At 43.7% G+C, this 9743-nt stretch overlaps 1 pseudogene; it reads right to left on the bottom strand.

Moving 5' to 3' along the window:
• Positions 1-6954: 6954 nt before the first annotated feature.
• Positions 6955-9099, bottom strand: LOC136388443 (E3 ubiquitin-protein ligase TRAF7 pseudogene; annotated as a pseudogene).
• Between the last annotated feature and the right edge of the window lie 644 nt (positions 9100-9743).

Here is a 9743-nt window from a genome sequence, read left to right as displayed (position 1 = left end):
TAATTTTTCTGTAAGGCTAATCTTGCTGTGGCTTCATACTTAAAGAAATTCCTTTAATATTATTTTTTTGGGGTATCCAGAGGTAGCATAGGGGAATGGGTTTTTAGCACTCATCTTTATCTACAGATCATTTTGGTGATATATAAGAAAACTAGAATCTTCAAATTGGTATACAATCTTACTTAGAACAAGATGTATGAAAATGAGAAATAATCTAGATAAAAGACAAATCTACTTTAACCACATACATATATATACAGGGATGGGCAAAAGTAGGTTAACAGGTATGAGTGTGTGAAATTTTATTCTTGTATTATTATTTATTAATTATTATATTATTTTCCATATGAATAACTGTAAACCTATTTTTGCCAATCCCTGTAAATAGGTATATAAATATTTCTAATATACATTCACATGGGCTGGAAAGCTGGTGTTAACAAAATACTTTCTGTCTGCCTCACTGGGCAGTAGCACAGTGGATAGAGTGTCGGACTGGGATGCAGAAGACCCAGGTTTGAGACCCCGAGGTCGCTGGCTTGAGCAAGGGGTTACTCGGTCTGTTGAAGGCCCACGTTCAAGGCACGTATGAGAAGGCAATCAATGAAAAATTAAGGTGTTGCAATGCGCAATGAAAAACTAATGATTGATGCTTCTCATCTCTCCGTTCCTGTCTGTCTGTCCCTGTCTATCCCTCTCTCTGACTCTCTCTCTGTCTCTGTAAAAACAAAACAAAACAAAAAAAACCACTTTCTTTCTTTGTTTGCTGTATGTCCCTGTGTTACATTTTCTAATCCTGTTGTGAAACATCAACATTCTTTTTCTAGGATAGAAAGCAACAATTTTAAGTTATAAAAAAACTTAATAGGCTTCTTTTTCTTTTCTTTTTGACAGAGACAGAGGGACAGATAGGGACAGTCAGACAGTAAGGGAGAGAGATAAGAAGCATCAAGTCGCTGTTGCAGCACCTTAGTTGTTCATTGATTGCTTTCTCATATGTGCCTTGACCAGAGAGGCTCCAGATGAGTGAGTGACCCCTTGCTCAAGCCAGCGACCTGGGGCTTCAAGCCAGTGACTTTTGGGCTCAAGCCTTTGACCATGGGGTCATGTCTCTGATCCCATGCTCAAGTCAGAGACCCCATGCTCAAGCTGGATGAGCCTGTGCTCAAGCCAGTGACCTTGGGGTTTCTAACCTGGCTCCTCTGCATCCCAGTCCAACACTCCTTCCACTGTGCCACTGCCTTGTTAGACCATAGCCTTCTTTTATTTTTAATTTTTATTAATTTTAGTTTACTGTGTTTACATGAATTCAAGTGTCCCACTGAATATAACTTCCTCAACCCCCCACCCCTGTATTCCTTTTTATACCCTCTTTGCCCCCTCCTCCTAACTCCCCCCTGTTCCTCTAGGACAGGGGTTGGGAACCTATGGTTCATGAGCCAGATGTAGCTCTTTTGATGGCTGCATCTGGCTCACAGACAAATCTTTAATAATAAAAAAAATAACGTTAAAAATATAAAACATTCTCATGTATTACAATCCATTCATTTCCTACCGCTCATGTTCATGGTTGCAGGTGGCTGGAGCCAATCACAGCTGTCCTCTCGGACAATACCAAATTTTTATTGGATAATGCGTAACGTACACGAGTCGTTGTATGGCTCTCATGGAATTACATTTTAAAATATGTGGTGTTCATGGCTCTTTCAGCCAAAAGGTTTCCTGACCCTTACTCTAGGATTTACTGTCTTGTTATCTATATCTCTGTGTTATGTATATATAGTTTCACTAATCCCTCTACCTTCTCTGATCCTATCCCTTCATCCCCCTTCCGTTTGACTGCTTGCTGTCTCTTTGGTCCCTGCGACCCCTGCCTCTGCCTCTATTCCATTCCTCAGTTCAGTTTGTTCATTAGATTTCACATATATGTAAGATCATATGATATTTTTCTTTCTCTGCCTGCCTGGCTTGTTTCACTTAGCATAATAGTCTCCAGGTTCATCCATGCTGTCACAGAAGGTAAGATTTCCTTCTTTTTCACAGCCACGTAGTATTCCATTGTGTATATGTACCACTGCTTTTTAATCCACTTGTCCACTGACAGACACTTGGGCTGTTTCCAGATCTTGGCTATTGTAAACAATGCTGCAATAAACATGGGAGTGCATGTATTCTTTTGAATCAGTGATTTGGTATTCTTAAGATATATTCCTAAAAGTGGGATAACTGGGTCAAAAGGCAGTTCCATTTCTAATTTTTTGAGGAAACGCCATACTGTTCTCCACAGAGGCTGCACAAGTCTGCATTCCCACCAGCATTGCAGGAGGGTTCCCTTTTGTTAATGAGCGCCATTCTGACAGGTGTGGGCCATAGCCTTCTTTTTTTAATTTTTTATATATATTTTTTTATTTTTTATTTTTTCTGAAGTTGGAAACGGGGAGGCAGTCAGACAGACTCCTGCATGCGCACCCAACCGGGATCTACCTGGCACGCCCACCAAGGGGCGATGCTCTGCCCATCTAGGGCGTCACTCTGTTGCAACCAGAGCCATTCTAGCACCTGAGGCAGAGGCCACAGAGCCACCCTCAGTGCCCTGGGCCAACTTTGCTCCAATGGAGCCTTGGCTGTGGGAGGGGAAGAGATAGACAGAGAGGAAGGAGAGGGGGAGGGGTGGAGAAGCAGATGGGTGCTTCTCCTGTGTGCCCTGGCCGGGAATTGAACCCGGGACTCCTGCACGCCAGGCCGACGCTCTACCACTGAGCCAACGGCCAGGGCCACCATAGCCTTCTTAATAAAACATCTTACTTAAAGAAAAATGTGCTAGAGACTACTTTGTGTTCTTAGAAATATTGTATATCATATATATGATTATAAAGGCATTGAATTTATATTAAAATGATAAATATTTAAAAGTTTCTCTTGAAAGCATTACCTTATTAATTTTTTTCATTATTTATTAAAAATTTGGGTAAGTAATATTTTTAAGTGCCATTTAGGAAGCAAACAAGAATGATAAACACTCATTGTTTTTGAAACAATGCTTTCTTTAAGTACTGTTGGGTTCAATTATAGGTCACTGTTAATCAACCCAGAAGTGCTTCTTTTTTTTTTATTTTTTTAAATTTAATTTTATTTATTTTTTTGTATTTTTCTGAAGCTGGAAATGGGGAGAGACAGTCAGACAGACTCCCGCATGTGCCCCACCGGGATCCACCCGGCACGCCCACCAGGGGCGATGCTCTGCCCACCAGGGGGCGATGCTCTGCCCCTCCGGGGTGTCGCTCTGCCGCGACCAGAGCCACTCTAGCTCCTGGGGCAGAGGCCAAGGAGCCATCCCCAGCGCCCGGGCCATCTTTGCTTCAATGGAGCCTTGGCCGCGGGAGGGGAAGAGAGAGAAAGACAGGAGGGGGGGGTGGGTGGAGAATCTAATGGGCGCTTCTCCTATGTGCCCTGGCTGGGATTCAAACCCAGGCCCCCGCACGCCAGGCTGATGCTCTACCGCTGAGCCAACCGGCCAGGGCTCAGAAGTGCTTCTGTAAGCTGGTTGACTATCTACAATAATTACATATTCTTAAAGAGGTAAGCGTTCTTTATTTTCTGACAGAATTTCAGTGGTGCATTTAAAATATACAAAGTAGGGTTAAAAAGCAGTATGTTTTTGCAGATATACTTCATCTGAAATCAGTTTGCCAAAATCATGAGAAATGTTTGCCAAAATCAATCAGTTAATACCATTAAAAAACCTATGCCATTTGTTAATTTATATTTAATATATATGTAATATATTATATATATTTAGGTCCTACTATATTTAGATCCTATTATAACATATAACATATATATAATTTAGGTCCTACTAAATGCCAAACTCTCAATTAAGTGCTTTGTATACATAGATGACATCTTCCTAGTACCTCTATCAGGTAAGTACTATTTTTATTTATGCTTTACAAATGAGGAAATTATCCCAACTACGCAACTATATGCAACTAGTAATGGTGAAGCAGGGTTTTCAACCTATATCTTCTAATTCCAAAGCCTATCTTTTATTTTTTAAGGGAGAGTTTGGGGACAGGAAGGGAGAGAGATGAGAGGCATCAATTTTTCATTGCGGCACCTTAGTTGTTCATTGATTGCTTTCTCATATGTGCTTTGACTGCAGAGCTGCAGCCAAGCCAGTGACCCTCTGCTCGAGCCAGTGACCTTGAACTCAAGCCAGTGACCTTGGGCTTGAAGCCAGTGATTTTGGGCTCACGCTAGTGATCACGGGGTCATGTCTATGATCTCATGCTCAAGCCAGTGACCCCTTGCACAGGCTGGTGAACCCACATTCAAGCCAGATGAGCCCATGCTCAAGTCTGCAACCTTGGGATTTCAAACCTGGGTCCTCAGTGTCCCAGACTGACACTCTATCCACTGTGTCACCACCTGGTCAGGCAGTCTATCTTTTCTTTATTGTTCTCCATTATGTTCACTCTAATAAAGAGAAAACAGATGCTAAGAATGTAACTGGTACTCATCAAACAAATGAACAGCTATTGGATTCTGGTCACCGATTTCAGTGTGTGTGTGTGTGTGTGTGTGTGTGTGTGTGTGTGTGTGTGATGTTTCCCCCATACTAACAATGTGTGTGTGTGTGTGATGTTTCCCCCATACTAACAAGCAATTCTCAGACACTAGCTGAGTGTCCTACAATTCAACTCAATTCTGACACTCTTTACCTGGAGATAGCATCAAATCTCACAGATTAAGGATTTAGTACTATAAATCTCCCTCCATTCCACCCTCTTTCAGACGTAGGTTATGACACCAGCTTGTCAACTGGGCCTCTGACTGGCTACAGATGGGAGGTTCCAATGACTCCCTTTCTGTGTTTGGTTAATTTGCTAGAGTCACTAGTAGAGTGGCTTATAGAAATCACAGAAACATTATACTTACTAGCTACAACTCAGGAAAGGTCAAATGGAAGAGATACAGAGGGCAAGGTATATGGAAAGACCCCAGATCCTCCATGCCCTCTCCAAACACACCACTCTCCCCGAATCTCCATGTGCTTACCAATCCAGAAGCTCTGTATATGTTGTCTTTTGGGGTTTGGACAACCAAATAGAGGCATCATTACATGGGCATGGTTGATTAAATCATTGCCCACTGGTGATTGAACTCAACCTCCCATCCGCAGGGGTCAAGGAGGTGGGACTGAAAGTTACAACCCTCTAATCACATGCTTTGCTCCTCAGTCAACCAGCCCCCATCCCTAGGGGGTCCTAAGCCACCTTATTAACATAAAAGAAGCCTTTGCTGCTTTCATCACTTAGGTAATTTCTAAAATTTTAGGAGCTCTGTGCCCTAAACCAGAAAATGGACCACATATATATTTCTTATTGTAAATCACATCACAACAACTTTGAATGAAAAGAGAAGCCAATGAAAATAGGTCACATCCAAGTTTCACTGTTTGAATTCTTCTTTTCCTCCACATTGCATCTACTGATTTGAACATCCTGGGTTAAGAGGCTACTTAGAATCGGGAAAGTTTTTACTTCTGAGTCATGTGCTCTTTTCTTTGGTAGATGGACTACTGTCCCCACTTAGTGTTCTAGGTTTCCTTTGGCTCACACTGCTGGTTTATCTCTGCAATTTAGATAAGGAAGGGAAATTCTTGAGGTATTTTTGCCCCCATCCAAATGACTGACCAGGAATGGCTGGACCACTCTTAGAAGGAACCAATCTTAGAAGGGGCAGGTAGGCATTGTCATGAGTATTAAATCTTTGATCTGGGGTGAAGAGGTTCTATTACGTCTGACAAAAACTAATTATCCTCATCTGTACTTCGAGGTGTCTTGAATACATACTTTTCTTGTTAATAAAAAAAATTCATCCTGTGTAGTTTGGAGAATTTCCCTTGCATTATTATCCATATCTTAGGAAGGAAGGATATAACACACAGAAAGAAATGCAAGAGTAATACTGATTAGAATGCAATCTAAGGTGGGCTCCCATCTTCTGTATTTACCCTCCAGATAATCATTTCATTTTGGCAGTCAGCTAAAGACCACAGGATTGGACAAAAGGGCTGCCTCAAGCGAATGAGGGGAGGAGCAGCAGATGGACTCTGACAAAAGCTAACTGCAGTAGTGGAGAAGGCAACTGTAGGACCCCAAATGACAGTTTTAATGAGAATATAAATGATAGCAACCCAGGGGAGGAGGCTCTGTATCCTCATCTGTCTTCATTATTTTCTTAGAGACCTTTTTGATGAACCCTGGCATAGGAGAACTTGAATGACCCGATTTCTTGTGGAGACAAAGTAGGTCAGCCTTTCTCCAAGGGCTATTAGCAGAAAGCTCTTCCCTGTCTCTCTTCCTTGCCCCTCTCCAAATCCTTGGTAGCAAGTATAGTAATGCAAAAAGACTAAACTAGTCGTCCCTGGGAAAAATAAAAAGCTGAACACTAGAAAAACAGTTAGTTTTTTCTTTTAATCTTAAAAGTATCAATTTGCATGTCTTTAATTTCTTTTCACAGTCTCTGCAGCTTTTATTTCAATCAGGAAGTAATCATATATACCATATTTCTCCATGTATAAGATGCACATTTTTTCGAAAAATTTGGGGTCTAAAAACCGGGTGCATCTTATACTGTGGTTGTAGATTTTTTTTACTTGCATTTCTCACTTTTTCATGCCTGTTTTTGCACTCATTGTTGAAGACAGTGATTTGTCATCAGACACAAATGAGGACATGTTAATGGATGGGAGTTTTGACAGTGATGAGGAGGTGTATGAATTTTATGATGAATAAAACTTGAGTTCAATAACTGTCTGTAATTAATTTTTTCCCCCAAATTTTGGGTCCCAAAATTAAGGTGTGTCTTATACATGGGATCGTCTTATACATGGGGAAATATGGTATATTCAGTCTAAGAACAGTAAAAATGATGAGTAAAAAGGCCCATCTAGGGCGGGGCTGGCTGGAGAGCAGGCCAGGCCAGACTTGTATCTGGTGCCCAGATAGCGGGGCTAAGCATTTTCCTGGAAGCAGCAATGGCAGGGCCAAGCAGAAGGAGGCTTGCTGGGCAGAGGGCAGGAGGGCACTGCCTAGCTGGATGAGCCTGCTCACCTGTCCCACAGGGCAGGCAGAGGCTAGCTGTATGGTCATCCTGTCTCCTCTTGGGTGGGTCCAACCTGGGCTCTCTGTTGCAAGTCCAAACTTTCACAGTGCTGTCCACAACCCCTGTGAAGAGCTGGCCCTGGGACACAGCCAGCCCAGTCACACTGCCCTTGTGATGCACAGAGGCTGCATGCAGATCATGTTGTTTGTACTCCAGACCCTGGGAGGCTGTATCATGCTGAAGACTTTGTTCTGGTCTGGCATCAAGATGACTGCCAACATAGCCCATCAGTGTCTGCATCTGTTACTTGGGCTTGATGTCGCACAAGTGGATAAATTTCTCCTGGGTGCTCCAGACAATGTGATTTCTTATGGTGAAAGAGTAGACACTGCTACTTCTATTAGCTAGATATGAATGCAGTAGAGGGTCCAGATGTCCTGGATCTTGATTGACTTGTAGGAGCCTCTGTACAGGTAGCTTTGGGTAGCCACCAAGGCCTACACCCAGTAGTTAAGGCCAATGAGCTCCTTCTTCAACTTCAGCTCAGTGTCCACCATGTCCCAGACGTTGGTGCCTCAGGGAGCTCCTGAAGAGTATAGTATGCGAGGAGACGAGTGTGCACTCCAGTTGTCTGGACCCAGATCATGTTCACTTTATGCTGGTTCTGGATGTCCCACGTGATGGGACACTATGCTGAGCCACACAGAGCTCTAACCCTGGATGGAGAACACTAGCACAATGCGTTATGACCCTCCAGTATCTACCCTCCAGTATCTTCCGGCATTTGTAGGTGGTATAGGCATCCCATACCTTTATGCACTTGTCCGAGGAGCTGTTGAAAAGCAGGTTGCTCATGGAGTAGATGATGGGGCTCTGGTGGCTCACGAAGGTTCCTTTGCACTTAAAGATCTGCTGAGGGTCATAGGATCCTAGGATGCCCACATTAGCTGTGTATTGATGTGGGTCAGCTCCTCATTCTACATGCATACATCCCGCTGGAACTTTATGAGGTCCTCACTAAGCCTGTTCTGTTTTTGTCCAGGATATCAGACTTGAGCTCAGGGTTCTTCTCCAGATGGTCAATATTTTTGTGAACTTGCCCAGCATGGAGTGCAGAAAAGCAGTCTTTTGGTCTTTATGGGCCAGTGCCACACGCATCTTGTGGAAGCTGTTGACTGCTGCAGGAACTCCTTCAGGCTGTCCAAGTGGCATGTCTGTAGGTATCTCTCCTGTGTGTCCTGGTTCCCAGTGAATGTGAACCCCTACTTGGAATGGGACACTTGCTGTGCTTGCACTCTAGGTTCATCTTGAGGAGGGCTGGGAAGCTGGGGCTGTTGGGGGACTACACAGGTTTGTAGTCACAGCTATCCTCATGGTCCTTCTGGCTGCTGAGCATGATGGTGAAAGGCACCTTCTGGGGTCTACCCCAGAGATGGTGAGCTTCTCAGCCCCTATCACCCAGATACCACGGCTGCAGTGAATGAAGAGCTTCTGGAACTGCTTGGCCACTGCGATGTTGTTTACCACGCCCGTCAGCTTGGCGTTGTCCATGGAACACTCCTATGACTTCTTGGTGCATCTCTGACAACCTGTGCTCTCGTGTGGTGATCACCCTGCCGCAGAGCTGGCTACAGTGCTCCACCAAGGTCTGCTCAGCAAATGCCAATGGCTCCGGCTCCTTTTTATCCTCGGACATCTAGGAGGTAGAGCTCAGGGATGGGCTGGACTCAGAGTGGGGGAGTGGCTGGAGATGGCAGAGTCAGAGAGGCGCAAGGTGCAAGGTGCTGATGGGGGGCAACGGTGCTGGAGGAGGAGGGCATCCTGCAGTGATGTTCGTATTGATCCTATTGGCTTTTGTAATGGTGGTGAGTGTTGAAAAGGTGGGCACTAAGGTCAGGTCCATTCTGGTTCCTCTGGTGATGCCTGGAATGGGAAGGTTGCTAGGCCCCCAGAGAACCAGCTGTAGTGGGCGCTCTTGCTCAAGCTCATGCTCTAGAGAGATGCCAAGGCCACACGGACCATCTCCACACATGGCCACCTGGGGACAGAGATGCCACCCTCCCACTTTACAGTATCTCCTTGGTTGCCAGCAGTGTTTTCAAATAATTATTAGCACAAAGACAGGCTGCTAAGAGAATCAGGAAGGTATGTTTTGTGTCAGCAAGTTACATGTATTTCTTTTTATATAAAGTCATAATAAACTTTGCACTTCCATTAATGACTTGATTTTTATAGACAATAAACTCAGTGTAAATGATGCCATTGAAAGATTAGAGGTCTGAATTTTTCCAGTGCTCATTGCCTGAACACTGAGACACACAGCGTGGAAGAATGAATGGTCAGCAGGATTAAGGGCTACAAAAAGAATCAAGAAGATGAGTGCTGAGGAAATGCTAATGGATCTGGGATAGGAGAAATCTATGACCTTTGGGAGAGCATGTCAGTAGCATAATGGAGAAGGAAGTCAGCTTGGAGTACATCACAGAGTAATTGGGCAGTGGAAAAGAGACAGTGAGAGTTCTTTTATTTATGTAGCTTAACAGTGAAAGATGAGAGAGAATTAGTTTGACAAGCTAGCTGGGCCAAAGCATATTATTTTTAAAAGGATTGTTTATAGGCAGAGCAAGAGGCAT

This window comes from Saccopteryx leptura, chromosome 1 (assembly GCF_036850995.1).
Source record: "Saccopteryx leptura isolate mSacLep1 chromosome 1, mSacLep1_pri_phased_curated, whole genome shotgun sequence".
Taxonomy (NCBI): domain Eukaryota; kingdom Metazoa; phylum Chordata; class Mammalia; order Chiroptera; family Emballonuridae; genus Saccopteryx; species Saccopteryx leptura.
The sequence above is the reverse complement of the archived record's forward strand: the minus strand, read 5'-3'. Positions and strand labels throughout refer to the sequence as shown.